At 43.3% G+C, this 20,725-nt stretch overlaps 1 pseudogene; it reads right to left on the reverse strand.

Annotated features, from left to right (window-relative positions):
* Nucleotides 1-2,472: 2,472 nt before the first annotated feature.
* LOC135701947 (uncharacterized) lies at nt 2,473-6,974 on the reverse strand (annotated as a pseudogene).
* Nucleotides 6,975-20,725: the final 13,751 nt, after the last annotated feature.

Raw genomic sequence — 20,725 nt, forward strand, 5'->3', positions numbered from 1 at the left:
GGCAACATATTAGGGGTGCAATTTCAAAAACCAAAATCGACCGCATTACGAAAAGAGGGCAGGTTTTGACCACATATAACTCTGTCAATGGCAGATGGATTTTAATTCTAAACAAGCCAATCGATTGGAAATTTATCTACCAATCCGCTAAAATGATCAATTTATTAATTTTCCATAGGTCACTATTGAAGATACACAAATGTTAAACTGTTGCAAAGGTGATCAAAATTATCACCGATCGCCTACACAGATTTAAAACTCGAATTCGATCCTGTCTCACTGAACGGTGCTCATTCAATCACCGTGTGGGGTGGTTTCCGGTCGTCGGTGTCAGCAGCAGCTTTCAGCGTGTGACGTTGAATACACAATACACAACGAAAGGTAGCCTGCAAGCAGCGAGCTGCAGAGCCCAGATGAGCATCAATAGAAGGAGGAAGAAGCCGCACCGCTATGGATCGAAATCAGTTTCTTCGTGAGTCGCTGTGGGTCATCTATGCCAAGCGCGTCACCCTTGCTCCAAACAACATACAGCTCAACACCCTAATAGCTCAGCATTACTCAACCATCACGACAAAACGGCCCTTTTCAGGACCACCGTAAATTATTGTTTTTTTAGAATTCATTTTCATTGACCGTTCGCTAGCCTTTCTGCCAGACACATCACCCCCAAAGCTCTTTGATAATGTACCCAGCAACCAAACGTTTGTCGTCAAACACGTAACAGTATTGAAGTGGTACATACAAATTCTCGCAATGACCGAATACCATGTCAATTAACCAGAGACCCTCCTTAACGGCGCCGGTGGTGTAGTGGTAAGCGTGATTACCTCTCATAACAGCAGGCCTGGGTTCAATCCCAGTCGGCGCCGCCGGGATGTTCTGAGGCATAACATCTCTGATCACGCTTTCCTTCGGATGGGAAGTAAAGCCGTTGGTCCCCGGTTCATGAATTGATGGGTCGATAGGTGGTAGGGTCCAGGTGTGGGAGCTGCCTTCCTGGCACGTCGGTAGCATTGGTGCTCAGCACGGAAAACAAGATCGACGGAAAAAACAAACCAAAGGAATTAACCAGAGACGCTAGAAAAATCAAAAACATCTCGAATTTATAAGATTGATCACGATTGGAAAATGTGAGCAAGAAATTCCTCCAATCAATATTCGCTTTTTTTTTATTATCCATTGAATGAAACAAAAATTCTACACGTAATTGCGTAATTTTGTCATCAGAAAACGAGGCGTTTCCGTGATGGGAAACGTGGTTTCCCTAACACAGTCGCCGAATATTGATACTAAGCACTGAGCATGCTAGAGGGTACCGATCATTCTGCCTTTTTGGTGCAAATTCTAAGCCGCTCCTTTTAAGAGCATTATTAAAAAAAAAACCTTAAAAATTTGCATCAAAAAGTATAAACTTAGGTACCGTCCGGTAGGCTCATGTTCTATGATTGATGTGTTTTCCCTGATAGAAGAAACAGCTCTAATGTTGGCCTGTGGATCTAAGATTGGGCTCATCGCTAAAAATCTGCTATTTATCAATTATATCTAGATGTACGTGGCATTGGGACGGTACTAATGAATATTTTTGGTCACCATTGACAATTTAATCGATTGCTGAATTTATGTATGGGCCCAAATTAGGGGAATTTAGTCCGACATGACATCCATTTCCCCTACATTTCCGCACCGCTATCATTTCAAAAAACATTGAGGAAAAATTTCCACAGTATTGTTCTTAACTAGCTTTCTAACCCGTCGGTCCTTTTCAGGACCACACATGACTAATTATAGAGTAAACTAAAGAGTAAGAGCTTGAATCCAAGACGTATCGTCCAGGATTGGATCGGATTGTACTACGTGAACATCGACGGAGCACCTCACAAACAGAACTCTCAAATTGCTTCCGGATTTCAACCTATTGATTTTTTCACTGATAACGAGTTAAGAAATCAATTTAATATTTACTATACTTTTGCTGTGACATCATAACTACCTTTCGTAATCCTACGTCAAATCTACGGTCGTGTCTTGGATACAACCTCTTACTTTTGTTCCCTCACCTGGAGTAAGCTGCAACCCCTGTCCTACTGTGGATCTAATAAAAACAATATTATTAGTGTACATTGTGGCGTCGCACAGCTACTATTTTTAATAAATTTTAATTGAAATGAATAAAAAAAAACAACAATGACGAGCAGTCCTGTAGCATACTTCCAGTCCACTGCTTGTCCCTCAGATGGTGCCGAAAGTAGTTAGCTGTAACAAAAGTTAAATTGGTAAAAAAAAACATACAGAGAAAAGATTTCTGAATGTGCTAGTGCTAGTGCAAACAAAAAGATGCTCTTATTAGAAGTGCACCAACGCTCGGACTTTCAGAGATCTCTTTTGAAACATATTCTATCATTTACGAGCTGCTGTAAAGTTGTGTCGGGGCGTTCCAGTTGAAATAGAAGAAATAGCCAATGGAGTGAGCTGTCAGTCAATAATCTATGCCTTGGAGACTGTCTTCGGACGTCCTACCGGTTTCTTTCGACCCATAGCAGTAGTGTTCGCCTCTGTACCCAGGAAGTGTTTTCCGCGTTTCACATGCGACTGCGAGGACATGCCAACAAAAGTTCTTCTTTAGAAAATGATAGCTCATAGCTGCTTACGTCGACTCGATGTAAACTCCCGAAATCTTCCACAAACTGATCGGAAGTGCTGTATTCTGGATTTTCGAACGCATGGATGTCTGCTTTTTTCCTTTCTGGTAGTGGTTCTCAATCATTCCGCATTTTGAGCCAGTCAAATGCTTTCCTCTCATTAGTGATGCTGATGAAGTTTCGTTCCTGGGAAATGTCACTCAGCAGATCTCTGTACTCATAAATAATCTTTAAATTATGGCTTTGACTGAACAGAACGGTTCCTTCTGCCGGTTCATGTGATTGTACTTCAACGATTTGTTTCACGTTTCCAGAGCGTTATTGGTAGCTGGTGCAGCTGGCTTGGCCGTTTCGTACCACCGGCTAAAGTTGTTGTCGTAAGTGTATTTGTTCATAAAGTTGTAGCGCGCAAAATGCGGCTAACGGTTTTCCGTCTTCTGGATCGTTCTCTGGCTCGATAAACGGACGGCTTAAGCGCCACCTCCAAGGAGGACCGTCCGTCGAGTCTTGTTTGCCCGGCTAGAAACCCGACCTCAGGGCGGGTTTGTTCAATCAGAACCAAAAATTTAATTTCAAAACGAAACAGAAGACTCAAACAGCACGATGGATCGAGATTCTACACACAAAGAGGTCGCCAAAATCGCGACGAGAGAATAGTTGATGCTAACGGTCGTTCTACCTACTCACGAAAACAACACTCACCAGTATCATCACCGGAGGAACTCACTTATTCAAAGTTCCCCGCCGATCGAGACACGTGAGTGGAGAGACTGATTTCCCAGGTAGTCCAACCTGGCGTACAAGAACATCAACAAAAAAAATTCTGCTAAACTTTAGGCTAAACGAAGGAAACAAAAAGTAATATTAAATTCGATCACTAGACTTCTCACATTTTTTTTATAGTTACTAATTAAAACACACCGTGACACAAGAAAACTATTTCACGCACTCTCGCCTCTTCCACGGTCCAGGTCAAAATGGACGAGTGGACGTTCCAAAAACCCTCAGATAAAATCGTGATCATAGTCTTCGTGGCCGGATCTACGTCAATTGCCGAAGTAATTAACGACCTTTTCAAACGACAAATCTCATCAACCACGATCTCGAGCCAATTGAACACTCTATCTCTTTCTCGCTCGTACCGTTTGATTGAATTGTATCGCTTCAATCTATTTCTGGTTCGATTGATTTTTTTTACGAGAGAGACTGTTCGGATTCGAACCTCGGACTTGACGACGAGTCTCGCAAACCAGTGAACGTTTCCAGTGGCGGATCAAATGAATTTTGGAAGGCAGCTTGTATGCAAGCGTTTTGTTTTAATGCGGATTTACAATTCGTTTCATTTGTAGTGGTGATTTCAATTTAATTTAAATGGATGGAAATGGAATTCAAAAATAGATGGAAAAACAGAATATAAATTCAAATAAATAAGTGGTAATCCTTAAGTTAGTTAAATTATATTTACATAACAGTGATCATGCTACAAAGTTGATGAAGTTGGGGAACCGTTCATATTTTTGCAGAACCAGCTTTATCCCAGTGGTGAAATGTTTTATTGTGGCAGAAACTAGAAGCAAGCCAATGTCGCGTTTTATCTTAGCATGCACTTCATCCGGAATCTCATAGTACTTTTTCAAATGTTTTATAACATTTTGCATGAAGTGGAAGTAGCAATTAATAATTGGGTCTTCGAATACGATACGCGTCCCATTTTTCATTGCAACCTCTTCATCACTCATGTCTCGACTACAACTTTCATGCCCAATCTTGAGCATGCGCCAGTAATCGCTCGAAAAGCGAACTGATAATCAGTTTGCTCTTGCTTAGCTATGATTTCGAATGCTACTGGGTGTGCATGCCGATTCTATGACACTACCCCGAATGTCACTAACCCGAACGCCACAACCCCGAATACCGTTACCCTGAACGGTACACAACCCCGAACGCCGTTACCCCGAATAGTACTCTACCCCGAATGACCATTACCCCGAATGGCCATTACCCCGAATTTATTTCCAAAAGCTGTTTATTTTAATAATTGTCTTTTGTTGGTTAAACACTGGTACTATATTGTAAATGAACAAAAAGTTAAACCTATGCATTAATTAACAACAGGGCGATTCTCGTCAAAAAGTCAAAGTGTTCGACTTTGTTTTTTTTTTTCAACGTCAAACTGGTTTGATGTTGATATCGGAATAAGTCACTACGAACACATTTTACAGAAGATCATCCCCAGAATGAACAATTCCCCAAAAAAGTTTGCCATGTATTGACTAAGGGAATATTCCCTTCTTTATCATACATCCAAAGAATTACTTATTTTCTCCTTTATATATTCAAAGAAAGATATATTCACTTCTTTATCGTTTATCCATAGAATTACTGATGTTCTCTTTTATATATTCAATATTCCCTACTTTATCGTATATCCAGAGAATTAATTATTTTATTTTGTTATATTTTCAAAGAAAGGAATATTCCCTTCTTTATTATATATTTATTGAATAATGATGTTCTCTTTTATATATATTCATAAAAGGGAATATTTTCTTCTTTATCGTAGGGGAAATGACGGCTTCGGCATGCCAGACTATTTTCGGCAACCCAAATTGAAACACTATTTTCACTGGATTTTCTTACGAAAACACTTCGCTGAATGCATGCAAACGATTCTTTATGCTTTTAGCTTCAATTTGACTATATTTTTACCACTGAGAAAAAGCAATCTAGCAAGGTTTTCTTGAAATGAAACACACGCACTACAAATTGTACCTAATTTCGAGTTGCCAATAATAGAACAGCAGATTTACATGCAGTTCAATTGGAACGGTTGCCGAAGAAAAACTGGTTGCCGACAATACTCGCTCTCACTAGAGAAGATTGGAGCTTTGTAAAAGCGTTTCAAAACAGTTTTTGACAATTCTTTCGACTGAAATTGTTAGAGCAGCTGGCAGCAATAGATTGTAAACAAACCAATACTGCATATGTGTGCGTTCCTTAGAGAAAAAGGCTATAGAAAGAAAGTCGCTGCTTAGGTTGCCGAGAATACGTAAATTCCCCTATATCCAAAAAAAAAACATTATTTCCTTTTCTTATATTTTCAAAGAAGGGAAAACCCCTTGACCCATTAAGAAGTTTTTCTCTTCTTTTTATATACGCGAAAGAAGATTCTTGGAGTGACTATAATAAACAAAAATAGTCAATAATACATGGCATACTTTTCTGGAGAATGGTTCATTCTGACGGATGGTTTTCTGGGGAATGTTATAGCATTTTCATTTGGTATAAAATACATTTGGTTATACTAAATCTCTTCCAGATTCAAAAATAACATAAATAATACTACACACATTCACTACAACATTTGATAAATAGCTAAACTGGCGCTCAAGCCTTACTGATGTGGGTACCTTTAAACTTCCATTTCCTACATTCCTTTCTGCTTAACTTTAAACAACAATGTTTGGTCATCGTTTCCAAAACCTACTTCCAAGCACACAATGTGCTTACCAGTAAACTTACTTATTTCCTCATTCCACCACACCAGAAGCCCACAACTAGGTCATAAGAACGTAAGCTACGACGGTCACTCATGCTCACGTAAGAATGTATGACAGAACATGTGTAGAGAGAAAAAGAGAATCGTACGACAAGCTAGGCGTAAGCATTCTCTTGAAGTGTAGCTGAAGTACTAGAATGTAAGATATAAAATATGAGTGGAATAAACAACTGCACGGATTCTTGATCAATTCTTGTGTATAGTCGTCACGTCCAAAACTCCAACTAATGGCTAATGGGGGCTAGCATACTGACATTCCTGTCCAACTGGCATACTTTCAATAGAGATTTCACCTAGGAAAAAGCTCGCGAATCATAGTGAACTTTTGCATCACTGAGTTACATGAATCAATTTTTAAATTGTTATTTTTATCATTTGCATTCAGTTCAAACTACAAAAGAAAATTTTCTTCTAAAAAATTTACCCATCTTTTGATCAAATGCTGTTCTTCCATTTGTATTAATTTCGGGGTTATAGCCATTCGGGGTAGTAGGGTACTCGGGGTAATGGCCATTTGGGGTAGTAGGACATTCGGGTTTGTGGCGTTCGGGGTAGTGACATTCTGGGTAGTGTCATAGAATCGTGCATGCCGCATATTGTCTATGACAACGACAAAAAGCAAAGGATAGCCTTCTAAAGTGACTTTGAAGATGCAATCGGCTGCCACAATGTTGAATTTTGCGAGGAGCGATAGCAAACGCTTGGATGAAAAAATAACGTGGAATGATTTGTTCTCGTGATCAATATCTTTCCCGATCACAAACGACTTTCGTCATTCGGAACCGCAGATTTTGACACTGCCCACTCTTCCAGTTCTCCTGTAGGGATCAGACGACAGGTAAATTGAAAATAAATATAGTATGAAGAGTATAGAAACCCTAGTATCGAACGAAATACAGGCCGGACTCGATTATCCGGAGAAAATGGCTCGATTATCCGGAGTCATATTTTTTTTACCTATCTTGCAAATTATTTTTCATAAAACGCTTGGAGAACCGACTTTTGATCCGAGGACGAGTAACATACATCGTTCGACTCAGTCTCACAAGATCGGGAAACGACTATATTTAAGTGTTTGTGTGCCTTTGTTACAAAATCCGGCGTTAAGGGGTTTTGGATTAACTTTGACTTGAAAGGAATCAAACATATTATGTGCCACAACAACATACAAAAACTGAATCCCATGATGGTCCATTCACTAATTACGTCACGTTTCAGGGGGGCTAATGGCAACCGAACAAAAATTTTGAAGATCCGTAAAAAAAATGTACCAAAGGGCCTTTAACCCTCCGTCACTCGCGCTGTTGTACTTTGTACAACACACATGAGTTTTCCATTGCCATTTTGTTGCTGAGTTACCAATCGATCTGAAACCAACGAGTATTCCTCAAAAAACTTGTTTTGATCTTAACAAGCTAAACTTTGATTACAGTAAACACCTAAAAAATGCGGATAATAGGGAAAATGTAAATGGAAACCGCGAAAACTGTGACCATACTACGTGGGATTGATTTATACAATTGATTACAATATGGAATATATCAAGATTCTGACAAGATAGAAAGTTACTGTCTCTGACAAAGTTGTTCAGGAGATCATAGCCTTGTCGCTGGCGGACAGTAGTTCAGAATTTTCTCACTACGTAGCGCTAGTATACATGTGAAATTCTCGCATGTGATATATCTCAAGATTCTGATCAGATAAAAAGTTACTGTTTTTCAGGAGATCAAAGCCTATTGCTTGGTGCTTGATAGTTCAGAAATTGCTCACTACGCGACGCTAGTATACAGGTGAACAGTTTCTTTCAGTAGTTCAGAGTTTTCTCACTTTGCGGCGCTATTATAGATGTGAAACTCTTGCATATAAAATATCTCTAGATTCTGACCAGATAGAAAGTAAATGTTTTCGGCAAAGTTTTTCAGGAAGTCCAGATCTTTTTGTTGGGTGACAATAGTTTAGAATTTTCTCACTATGCGATGCTAGTATATACGTGCCTTTCTCCCATATTCAATAGCTCGAGATCTTGATCAGCTAGAAAGTTGCTGTCTTCGGCTAAGTTGTTAAGGGGGTCAAGACTTTTTGGCTGGTAAACAGTAGTTAATAATTTTCTCACCACGTGGCGTTAGTATACATGTACACTTCTTGCATATGCTATATCTCGAGTTCCTGATCAGATAGAAAGTTGTTCAGGAAGTCAAGGTCTTTTGGCTGGTGGACAGTTGTTCAGAATTTTCTCACTTCATGATGCTAGTATACATGTGAAATTCTCGCATATAAAATATCTCACGTTCTTGACCAGATAGAAAGTTACAGCCTTGAACAAAGTTGTTCAGGAGTTTAAAGCCTAGAGTTTATGAGAAAATTCTAAACTATTGTTCACCAGCCAAAAGACTTTGACTTCCTCAATAACTTTGTTGTAGACAGTAACTTTCTATCTGATTAGGATCTCGAGATAAAGCATATGCGAGAAGTGTAAATCTATGCCACGTGGTGAGAAAATTCTTAACTACTGTTTACCAGTCAAAAATTCTTTGACCTCCTGAACAACTTTGTCGAATACAGTAACTTTCTTTCTGGTCAGGATCTCGAAACAAACCACATGCGAGAATTTCACGTGTATTCTAGCGCTAAGTAGTGAGAAAATTTTGAACTACTGTCCACTAGCGAAATCTATCTGATCAGATACTCGAGATATTTTACAGGCGAGTATTTTGCGTGTATAGGGTAGAGAACTACTTCGGCCTAATCGCCCATTTTGGGCCTATCGAGCAGAAAACTTCAAATAAATCCATGATTTCAGAGTTAACAAGTCAATTGTGCGTTTGGTACGATACTTTAGTTAATAAGCTACCGAACGAAGTCAATGAGAAGTCGTGATATGAAGGTTTGCACCCATTATTCCCAAAAACAAAAGAAGCGCTCCGACCGAATCAGTTTTTATCATCATCCGATAGGCCGAAGTGAATTAATTAGCGTTTCAATGGCGTTTCAATGCGTTAGGCCGAGTTTAGAATCCGTAGGCCGAGTTTGGCGTCAAGGAGCAGTGTTAGACTTTTGACAATATCTCAACGATTGGTTTCTCTTTATCAAATCTTAAGACACGTACGGAAAGGTAAATAAATTTGGAAGCCATCAGTAATAATAACATTGCTTTTGGTGCTAAACTGCGCTAGATTAAGAAAGACTAAGTGTGGATTGTGCTTAATAGGCCGGAAATGGGGTAGGTAACGCTACTTGCGCCAAATAGTGTGAAAATTCTGAGCTATTGTGCACCAAGCAATAGGCATTGACCTTATGAACAACTTTTTCTAAGACAGTAATTTTCTACCTGTTCAGAATCTTGAGCATACGTAAGAATTGTACACGTTTACTAGTGCCATGTGGTGAAAAATTTCTAGGCTACTGTCCACCAGCCAAAAAGTCTTGACCCCCTGAACAAGTTTGCCGAAAACAGTAACTTTCTATCTGCTCATCTGGATTTCGAGCTTTTGGATATGCGAGAATTGCATGTGTATACTAGCACCGAGTAGGGAGAAAATTCTGAACAACTGTCCACCAACGAAAAGATCTTGACTTCCTGAAAAACTTTTCCAAAGACATTTATTTTTCATCTTGTCAGGATCTAGTGATGTATCACATGCGAGAACTTAGCATGTATACGAGCACTACCTAGTGAGAAGATTTTGAACTACTGTTAATCAGCAAAAAAGCTATGATCTCCTGAACAGCTTTGCCTGAGACAGTAACTTTCTATCTGGTCAGGATCTCGAGATTTCTTTTTTCCTTTGGTTTGTTTTTTCCGTCGATCTCGAGATATTTTATATGAGAATTTCACGTTTATACTAGCGCCGTGTAGTGAGAAAATTCTGAACTACTGTCCACCAGCCAAAACTACTTGACACCCTGAACAAGTTTGCCCCGAAGACAGTAACTTTTCTCTGCTCAGGATCTCGAGCTATTGTATATGCGAAAATTGCATGTATATACTAGCGCCACGTAGTGAGAATTTTCTGAACTACTCCACCAACGAAAAGATCTGGACTTCCTGAAAAACTTTGCCGAAGGCAGTAACTTTTTATTTGGTAAGGATCTAGAAATATTTTATATATGCGAGAATTTTACATGTATGCTAGTGCCATGCTAGTGAGAAAACGCTGAACTACTGTCCACCAACGAAAAGGCCTTGACCTTCTGAACAACTTTGTCGACGACAGTAATTTTCTATCTGGTCATGATCTCGAGATATATCACATACGATAATTTCACATGTATTCTAGCGCTACGTAGTGAGATAATTCTACTCTCCACCAGCAAAAAGATTATGATCTCTAGAACAACTTTGCCCAAGACAGTAATTTTCTATCTGGTCAGGATCTCGAGATTTTCCATGTTGTAACCAATTAAGTCAAATCCCACGTAGTACGGACACCGTTTACGCGGTTTCCATTCACATTTTCTCTATTATCCGCATTTTTGTGGGTTAACTGTGATAAAATTTTAGCTTGTTTAGTTAAAAACAAGTTTTTTAATGAATATCCGTTGGTTTCATATCGAATGGTAGCTCGGCTGCAAAATGGCAATGGAAAACTCACACTGTTGTACAAAGTACAACGCGCGAGTAATCGTGTTATAAAAGTTGGCGCGAGTAACGGAGGGTTAAAAGGGGTTTCTTGAGAATTGGTCTTTTGGTGGCTTCATACCTGAAAATTTATATCAATTTTCTTATCTTACTGTTCTTACTGAAATGCTGAATAAATGATTGTAGTTCAATTCATTTTTTCAGCATTTCAGTAAGAACAGTAGTTCATCAGTAAAGTGATTCAGTAAAAACAAAGAGAATTGCAAATTTGATCATAACATAAATCAATCCTTATTGACTATTTTATCAAGAATATTTCCCCTGATTTCACGAAGTAAAAACTGCCGTTCCAACGGCAATTGATTTTCCTCAGCCCATGTGATGATAGTGTCAATACTGTTCAGCGCTGATTGATCTGGAACTGGTTCGTACTCCTCATCTCGGTTGTCATCTGCTGTAGAAATGTTTGCAGTTTCATCCAGAACCACTCTTCATCACGCTTTCTCCTTCATAAAAATGTGAATCATGGTTAAGAACAGCATTGACTATGCCAGCATCAGACATGACATCGAATTCCACATTCTCGTCTTCATTTTCGCCTGCAGCCGCTTTATCAGCAACCATCAGTTGAATTGTTACACTATCATCCATTGATCTTCTTATCGAATTTTGATGTATTTTAATGTGCCTCATGATAGGTTATTATCCAAGTCCGAATCTGGTCACTTTCCCGGGGCACCTGGAACTTGTCCGGAAGTGGCCAATATGGGCCAAGGTAATTAATTTTTTCCACCATTGATCTGGTTATCGAATTTTGATATAATTTGATGTGTCGCATGATAGGTTATTATTCAAGTCTGGTTCTGGCCACTTTTCCGGAGGCACCCGGAACTTGCCCGGAAATGGCCTATATGGTCCAAGGTACTTAATTTTTGCCCCCATTGATCTTGATATCAAATTTTAATTTAATTTGATGTGTCGCTTAATGGATTTTGTTCCTTTCAAGTCAAATTTAGCCTCATGGCCCATAAACGCCGGAACTTGTTCCGGCCATATCTACAAAACCAGTTGCCTGATTCCATAATCCTTCAATAGCGTTCAATGGGACCACTAAAAACAATAAATGAGACCATATGAGACCAAAAAAATTTTTTTTTATGGCTCGATTATCCGGAGGGCTCGATTATCCGGAGTGAAATTTTTTTCAAGACTCCGGATAATCGAGTCCGCCCTGTAGTTCAAATGAGGATGAAACAGGAAAAATACAGGCCCATTCAGCGAGCCGTGTCTCTCTGTCACTAGTGACACGACTTGCATAATAGGCCTGATTATAAAGTGATCAAAATACAGGAAATGGTACAAAAATCTTTAATTCATTTATGCACAGATCTGTAAAACCCTTAAATTTTGAGATTTGTGTTTTTGAAACTGTATCGAACTGTATGTCGATTCTGTGAGCAGCCTCGCTTCTCGGTAACCGGGTAGTCATGCTGTGTCTCAGCATCGACACGCAGTTAGGGCACACAATTTGGGCATTTGAAGATATTACGACGTCACTCTTACTTCATAGTATAATTCAATCTTTCGCCGATCTTTCGCCGGCATAGCAACCCAGAGTAAGGACCATACTATTGCACACTGGACGGCCAAGTTCGAAGCCCTCTCCAACCAGATGGCGGAGAAGGATGCCAAAATAAAAGCTTTGGAGGATAATGCGAAGATCAACCCGGACAGGAACAGAAGCGACGAGTACAACACCCTCATCAACCTGATCAACAACCTAAAAACGGAGCTCGAAAAGAAGGATAAGCGGATCCAATCCCTAGAAGAAGCCCTAAAGAAGGAGACGCGGATGGACACAGTCAGAAAGCACGGCACCATCGAGGACCTGGTTGCCAGGGTCACCTCCCTCGAATCGGCAACCAAGACCAAAGATGAGGAAATCCAAGCCCTACGCAAGGAAAATGAAGCATTCAAGAAACTGCTAGGCAACAAAACCTCCCCGAACCTACCCAAAGTACGTCCGAACCAAAACAAAAACCAGGTCCAACCACACCCGATACACGACAAGCTCTAGGCGCCTTAAAAACGAAAACGGAAAAACAAACCCTAGCTACCACTGACCAAAAACCGACAGCACTCCCGATGGACACCGACCTACCAAACGAACCAGCAAGCAAACCAATCATGGCCAATAACACCCCAGCACCCCATACGGGGGCCAAACCGAAACTGAAGAAAGCCTTGACGGAACTAATCAGCGACGAACCCCCAACCAAGCGTACGATTGCCAACGAAAGCTTCATGATCATCTCGGACGAGGAAGACTCCCCCACTCCCGACGGTAACACCACCGTCCCGGAGTTGGGAAATTCTGACTTCGATGTATCATCGGACGACCCAACAGAAAACGAGGACGAAGAGGCAATCCCTTAAAGATTCTTCGCTCTCACAAGACCAAACCCCCACACCAATAAAAACCACCAATGCCTACCACACCAAGAAACAACAGCCACCCCAACCGAAACATTAGCGAGGACGAAGGAAACTGCAGCACCACGGTCTGCGGAAACACGGATAAGGCCTCGGGTAACCGGGGCCCTCCCAGTTCGGAAGCCCAAAACCAACCGGATCTGGGGGTAACCCCCCGGAACTCGTTGGAAACCTCCGGAGGAAACTCGAAAAAAGACGACACGGAAAAACAGGAAGGACCAATCCAGCACCCAGTGGAGCAGCGGAGCAGGCGAGGCCCCGTCGGTGCGGAAGTTACTCTCCCACCGGAACTGGCGGTTAACCCTCTACCCTCCCCTGTAACTGGAAGAGGGACGGACAATACTCCCATACCCCTACGGACAACGCGGGACTGAATCACTGGCAAAAACCGGACAGCGAGGAATTCAAGGTTAGGACAATCTCCCAGGACCTGGGGTCGAGTGATCACATCACAATCCCCCCAGAGGACTCAGCCACGCCTCCTGGCGCCAGCTTGGGCCAAGAGGCAGACGAATTCACCCCGCAGCGTGATAGTAGCGCGGATAAGGCCTCGGGCAGCCGGGGCCCTCCCAGTTCGGTAACCGAAAACGAACCGGATCTGGGGGTAACCCCCCGGAACCCGTTGGCAACCTCCGGAGAAAACTGGAAGCAAGAAGATACGGAAAATCAGGAAGGACCAACTCGGCACCCAGTGGAGCAGTGGAGCAGGCGAGGCCCCGTCGGTGCGGAAGTCACTCTCCCACCGGAACTGGCGGACAACCCTCTACCCTCCGCTGTAACTGGAAGAGGGACGGACAAGGGAACTTACTCCCATACCCCTAAGGACAACGAGGGATGGAATCACCCACAAAAACCGGACAGCAAGGGATCCAAGGACCTGGGGTCGAGTGATTACCTCACAATTTCCCCAGCGGACTCAGCCACGTTTCCTGTCGACAACTCAGCCCAAGAGGCAAACGAATCCACCCCACAGTGCTGCAGTAGCTCGGATAAGGCCTCGGGCAGCCGCCCCCCCCCCCCAGTGCGGACGTCTTAGTTCCACCGGGACTGGGGAACACCCCTCGGCACTCGTTGGCAAACTCCGCAGACCGCAGCCACCGAAACCGAAACGACCACTTCCAGTCCGTCAGCATGGGGTCGAGTGATCACCTCACAATCCCCCCAGCGGACCCAGCCACCTTTCCTGTCGTCAACTTGGCCCAAGAGGCAGAGATACACACCCCACAGCGTTGCGGTAGTTCGGATAAGGCCTCGGGTAGCCGGGGCCCCCTCAGTGCGGACGTCTTGGTTCCACCGGAACTGGGGAACACCCCTCGGCGCTCGTTGGCAAACTTTGCAGACCGCAACCGCCGAAACGACCATCTCCAACGGGTCCTCAACCCAGAAGCCACTACATTCATCCAAGGCCTGCCTACCCACCAGGTAAGGAGATCACTACGCTTGCGCCATAAAAATCCCATCCCACCAGAAGCCAGATCAAACGCTAGGAGATACGACCAATGGAGAGCCGGATTGGGGGACCCCCCACCGGCCCCGGGAAGCTCTACAGGACCCCGATCCTCGGCCCACGCTAACACCAGGCTCTCACCAGGAACGAATACCGCTTCGGCAGCCCCCACCGGGGGCCGTTGCAAAAGGCAAACCACGACCAACCACACCACGAACTCAAGGCCCCTACTACGCACTGGGGGCCCGCCACTGCCACCGACAGTTGGCGGCCGAAGGGGCACAAACAGGAAGCCCACATCCCTCGTTCTACAGTGGAATATTAACGGTTACTACAACAACATAGGGGACCTGGAAATCTTGATTCGCAACCTCTCCCCAAGTTACATCGCTCTGCAAGAGATCCACCGGATCAGCTCCGACCGGATGAACCGAACCCTAGGTGGCAAGTATCGTTGGGTCACCAAGACCAACCCGGCGAATATATACCATTCCGTAGGCCTCGGGATCGCTGAAGAGATTCCCTTCACACCGATTCACTTCAACCTGGACCTCCCGATAGTAGGGGTAAGTACCGATTACCCTTTTCCCATCTCCGTCATCTGTGCTTACCTTCCACACGGGCAAACTGGTAACATCGGTCCCATCTTGGTGCGAGAACTGGGTTCGATCTCGGGCCCCATCTTGTTCATCGGGGACATCAACGGGCACCACCCTGCCTGGGGAAGTCCCAGGGCGAACCCCCGGGGGGCATCGATCTCAAAAATGCTGGAGAACCTCGATCTTTCGGTCCTGAACGACGGCTCCAACACTTTCGTCCGTGGCCACGTAGAGACAGCTGTTGACATATCTGCGGCCAGTGCAGCTACCGTAGGGAGGTTCCTCTGGGAGACCCTGGAGAACCCTGCAGGAAGTGACCACTACCCTATCAGGATAGGTCTGGGGGACCAGCCACCGGAAACTTCCAGGCGCCCCAGATGGCTATATGAGCAAGCGAACTGGGAAGAATACAACCGTTACATCTCCGAGCTGACAGACGATAACCCTCCGACCACGATGGAGGAGCTGGAGGAATCCATCCGCAAGGCGGCCACGGTCGCCATACCGAAGACCAGCCCAAACACCGGCCGGAAGGCCCTCCACTGGTGGGGTCCCGAGGTCAAAACAGCCGTCAAGGCTAGGAAGAAAGCCCTTAGATCCGCAAAACGCCTTTCGAAGGACCACCCGGATAAGAGCCAGGCCATAGAGTTCTACTGAACCAAGCGCAACGAGTGCCGCCAGATCATAAGGGACGCAAAAAACAACAGCTGGAACGAGTTCCTGGACAGCATCAACGCAAACCATACTCCAGCGGAGCTCTGGAGCCGGATCAACGCCCTGAACGGGAAAAGAAAGGCCAAAGGATTAGCCATTAGGCTACCCAACGGCCTCACCCGAGACCCGGTCGTCATCGGCAACCTACTTGCCGACCACTTCGCGTCGCTATCCGCCATCGATCGCTACGACAGGGACTTCCTTCACCGGAACAACGCGACGAAACGGTCCATCGCCACCATCAAAATCCCGGAAGACGATCCTCCACTTCCCATCAACGCCCCATTCAGCCTCGCCGAGCTCGATCTCGCCCTGAGTCGGAGTAAGGGGAAATCCGCCGGCCCAGACGACATAGGATATCCGATGCTTCGTCATCTCCCGCCCCGGACTAAAACCGCGTTCCTCGACATCCTGAACGGACATTGGATGGGTAACACCATACCGGACTCGTGGACGCACAGCCTGGTAGTCCCCATACCTAAGCAAGGCCAAGAAACCACGAACACCAGCAACTACCGACCAATCTCGCTGACATGCTGCCCCTGCAAAATCTTAGAACGGATGGTAAACCGCCGACTAATGCGCCACCTGGAGGACAACAACCTGATCGACCATGCACGCAGACATCGTGTCCCTGGACCTCTCCAAGGCCTACAACCGTGCATGGACTCCCCGGGTTATCCAACAGCTAGCAGACTGGGGCCTGGGAGGGCACCTGCTGCACTTCATTCGGAATTTCGAAAAATGTGGAAACGCTAATAAAAGTTTGCTTTTACGTTAAAACGTTTTGGTGTTTTTGGCGCACTTTTCCTAGGGTCATATAGAACAAGTGCGCAGAAGACATCAAAACGATACAACGTAAAAGCGCCCTTTTATTTACGATTCCGCACTTTTGAGGAGTCCAGTTAGCATTGAAAAATACAATAACAAGTGCAAAACATTGCATTTTGGCAAAAAGAGCATTTTAACCGATTTTGAGAGAATCAATTTCGATTAGCAAATTCATTTACTCATGCGAGCAGTAGAATAGCCATGCTAGGAACGAGGGGGGCGACTCTATCTAAGATGCAGGAAATTTGTTGCTTTGCTGTTGTGAGATGCACTCGCGCTTAATAGATCGAAATACGATTGATTATGATTTTGAAGATTTCCTGAAAAAGGTGGAGAGCGATGCGAGTAGATGGGTTTAGATGCAAGAGATGAAAAAAGATTTTTCGTAGATTGATTCGTTAGTGAGATTTTTCGACCATTTAAAATCGAGATTTGGATGTGTCGCACCCCTCGGCTAGGAAACTAAAAGATAGTTAAACAAGTGTAGATTTTACATGTAATCAGAATTGACAGCAGCAGAATAAATCAGGCAAGAAACTGAAAATTTTATTTTCAATTTGCCTGTCGCCTGATCCCTGCAGGAAAACTGGAAGAGTGGGCAGTGTAAAAATCTGCGGTTCCGAATGACGAACGAGAAGGCTTCGTGATCGGGAAAGATATTGATCACAAGAACAAATCATCTGCTATCGCTCCTCGCAAAATGCAACGTTGTGGCAGCCGATTGCACCTTCAAAGTTACTTTAGAAGGCTATCCTTTGCTTGTTGTCGTTGTCATAGACAATATGCGGCATGCACACCCAGAAGCATTCAAAATCATAGCTAAGCAAGAGCAAACTGATTATCAGTTCGCTTTTCGAGCGATTACTGACGCATGCTCAAGATTGGGCATTAAAGTTGTAGTCGAGACTTTCTTGAGTGATGGAGAGCTTGCAATGAAGAATGGGGCGCGTATCGTATTCGACGACCCTTCAAATATAAATTGCTACTTCCACTTCATGCAAAACGTTATAAAACATTTGAAAAAGTACAATGAGATTCCGGAAGAAGTGCATGCTAAGATAAAACGCGACATTGGCTTGCTTCAAGTTTCCGCCACAACAAAACATTCCACCACTGGGATAAAGTTGTTTCTGCAAAAATATGAACGGTTCCTCAACTTCATCAACTTTATGAACAAATACCCTTACGACAACAACTTTTGCCGGTGGTACGAAGCGGCCAAGCTAGCTTCACAAGCTACCAATAACGCTCTGGAAACGTGAAACAAATCGTTGAAGTACAATCACATGAACCGGCAGAAGGAACCGTTCTGTTCATTCAAAGCCATAATTTAAAGATTATTTATGAGTACAGAGATCCGCTGAGAGACATTGCCCATGAACGAAACTTCATCAACATCACTAATGAGATGAAAGCATTTGACTGGCTCAAAATGCGGAAAAAAATGAGAACCACTACCAGGAAGGCAAAAAGCAGAAGTTTCCTTACATGACATCCAAGCGTTCGAAAATCCAGAATACAGCACTTCCGATCAGTTTGTGGAAGATTTCGGGAGTTTACATCGAATCGACGTAAGCAGCTATGGGTGGAGCTCATGGAACTGTACCTTCTAAAGGGTGATACGGTCAAAATTTGGTCAAGGGAAAACGCGTGTAAATCGGTGAAATCGTTTATTTAAAAAATCAAATTAAATTTCTTTTTCAAGTTCAATTAGTATAAAATTCAGGAAAAATATTCAGTTAGGCTTCCGCTTTTCCAAATCCGAATCGCCGGGCCTTACGCTTGACCCCTGCCATCAGATTTTGTACAGCCACCTTGTCCACCTTCTTCGCCACAGAAAGCCAGTTTGCCTTGAACTGCTGCTCGCCCTTAGCAGTTTTTTGGTCTTCTTTAGGTTCCGCTTGACAATAGCCCAGTATTTCTCAATTGGGCGGAGCTCTGGCGTGTTGGGAGGGTTCTTGTCCTTGGGAACCACCTGCACGTTGTTGGCGGCGTACCACTCCATGGCCTTTTTACCGTAATGGCAAGATGCCAAATCCGGATAAAACATTACGGAACAACCGTGTTTCTTCAGGAAAGGCAGCAGACGTTTATTCAAACACTCTTTCACGTAAATTTCTTGGTTGACAGTCCCGGAAGCTATGAAAATGCTGCTTTTCAAGCCACAGGTACAGATGGCTTGCCAAACCAGATATTTCTTTGCGAACTTTGACAGTTTCATGTGCTTGAAAACATCTGCTACCTTTCCCCTTCCTTTTGCCGTATAAAACTCCTGTCCCGGAAGCTGCTTGTAGTCGGCTTTGACGTAGGTTTCGTCGTCCATTACCATGCAGTCAAACTTCGTCAGCATCGTCGTGTACAGCCTCCGGGATCGCGCTTTGGCCGTCGTATTTTGTTTATCATCGCGATTTGGAGTCACTACCTTCTTGTAAGTCGATAGTCCGGCTCGTTTTTTGGCTCGATGCACGGTTGTAGACGATACACCCAGCTTATTTGCGGCATCTCGGAGAGAGAGGTTAGGGTTTCGCTTGAAACTACCGGCAACTCTCTTTGTCGTCTCAGCGGCTTCCGGTTTTCGATTTCCCCCCGATCCAGACTTCCTGGCTGTCGACAAACGTTCCCCAAACACTTTAATTACATTTGTAACGGTTGATTTGGCAACTTTTAGCGATTTTGCCAAATTTGCGTGCGAGTAGCTCGGATTTTCGCGATGCGCGAGCAAAATTTTGATACGCTGCTCTTCTTGCTTGGACGGCATTTTGACAACTGAAGAGTGAATTCCAAAATCAAAATAGGAGCAACATTCTACACACACACACCTTCAAAATGAGGGGTGTTCAGGTTTTTTAAATGCAAAATTGAAAGAAATACGTCAAGTTGATATTGACCAAATTTTGACCGTATCACCCTTTATCATTTTCTTAAGAAGAACTTTTGTTGCCATGTCCTGGCAGTCGCTGTGAAACGTGGAAAACACGTCCTGGGTGCAGAGGCAAACACTACTGCTATGGGTCGAAAGAAACTGGTAGGACGTCCGAAGACAGTCTCCAGGGCATTGATTATTGACTGACAGCTCACTCCATTGGCTCCGAATGGCTTTACTGCAGCTCGTAAATGATAGAATATGTTTCAAAAGAGATCTCTGAAAGTCCGAGCGTTGGTGCACTTCTAATAAGAGCATCTTTTTGTTTGCACTAGCACTTGCACATTCAGAAATCTTTTCTCTGTATGTTTTTTTTTTACCAATTTAACTTTTTTTTTTTTTTTTTTTGTTAATTACTTTATTTGTACAGGCTCAATCGAATAAACTTTACAGAGCCAAGTTATCATTTTCTTTATACATTATAAATGTCTTAAATCTAAAATTAAAGGATTGGAACCGATTACTCGCGGTCTTCTCGAGGTTAGTGGATGACAATTGTTTGGATCGGGAGAGGGAAAAGGAGATTTGGTATATGATTTATGATTAAAAAAAATCTCACTATTTCTAAAACATATACTTAATCCTATCGACGTTATACCAACTCTGTAATTATACAATTATTACAGAAACAAATCTACAAAAAAAATACACACACATACAAAACACAAACTAAACACAAGGTTAATCAAACTTACAATCTATGGTTAATATTCTTCAAGAAAACATATATGAGTTGCATAAACTCCAGATCGCGTCTAGCCAAAATATCCCGAACTGGAACATTAGGTTGTCTACCTCGAGCCCGAAGGGAATCGTACAACTCGGATCTGACTCCACGGTGCTCAGCACATGACCAAATAATGTGATCTGCGTCCTGGTAACCTTGTCCACATTCACAGAGATTACTGTCCCCCAGCTCAACACGGAACAAGTGAGCGTTT

This window comes from Ochlerotatus camptorhynchus, unplaced genomic scaffold (genome assembly GCF_037179485.1).
Source record: "Ochlerotatus camptorhynchus isolate MF236.1 unplaced genomic scaffold, CSIRO-AGI_Acam_v1.1 ptg000180l, whole genome shotgun sequence".
NCBI lineage: Eukaryota > Metazoa > Arthropoda > Insecta > Diptera > Culicidae > Ochlerotatus > Ochlerotatus camptorhynchus.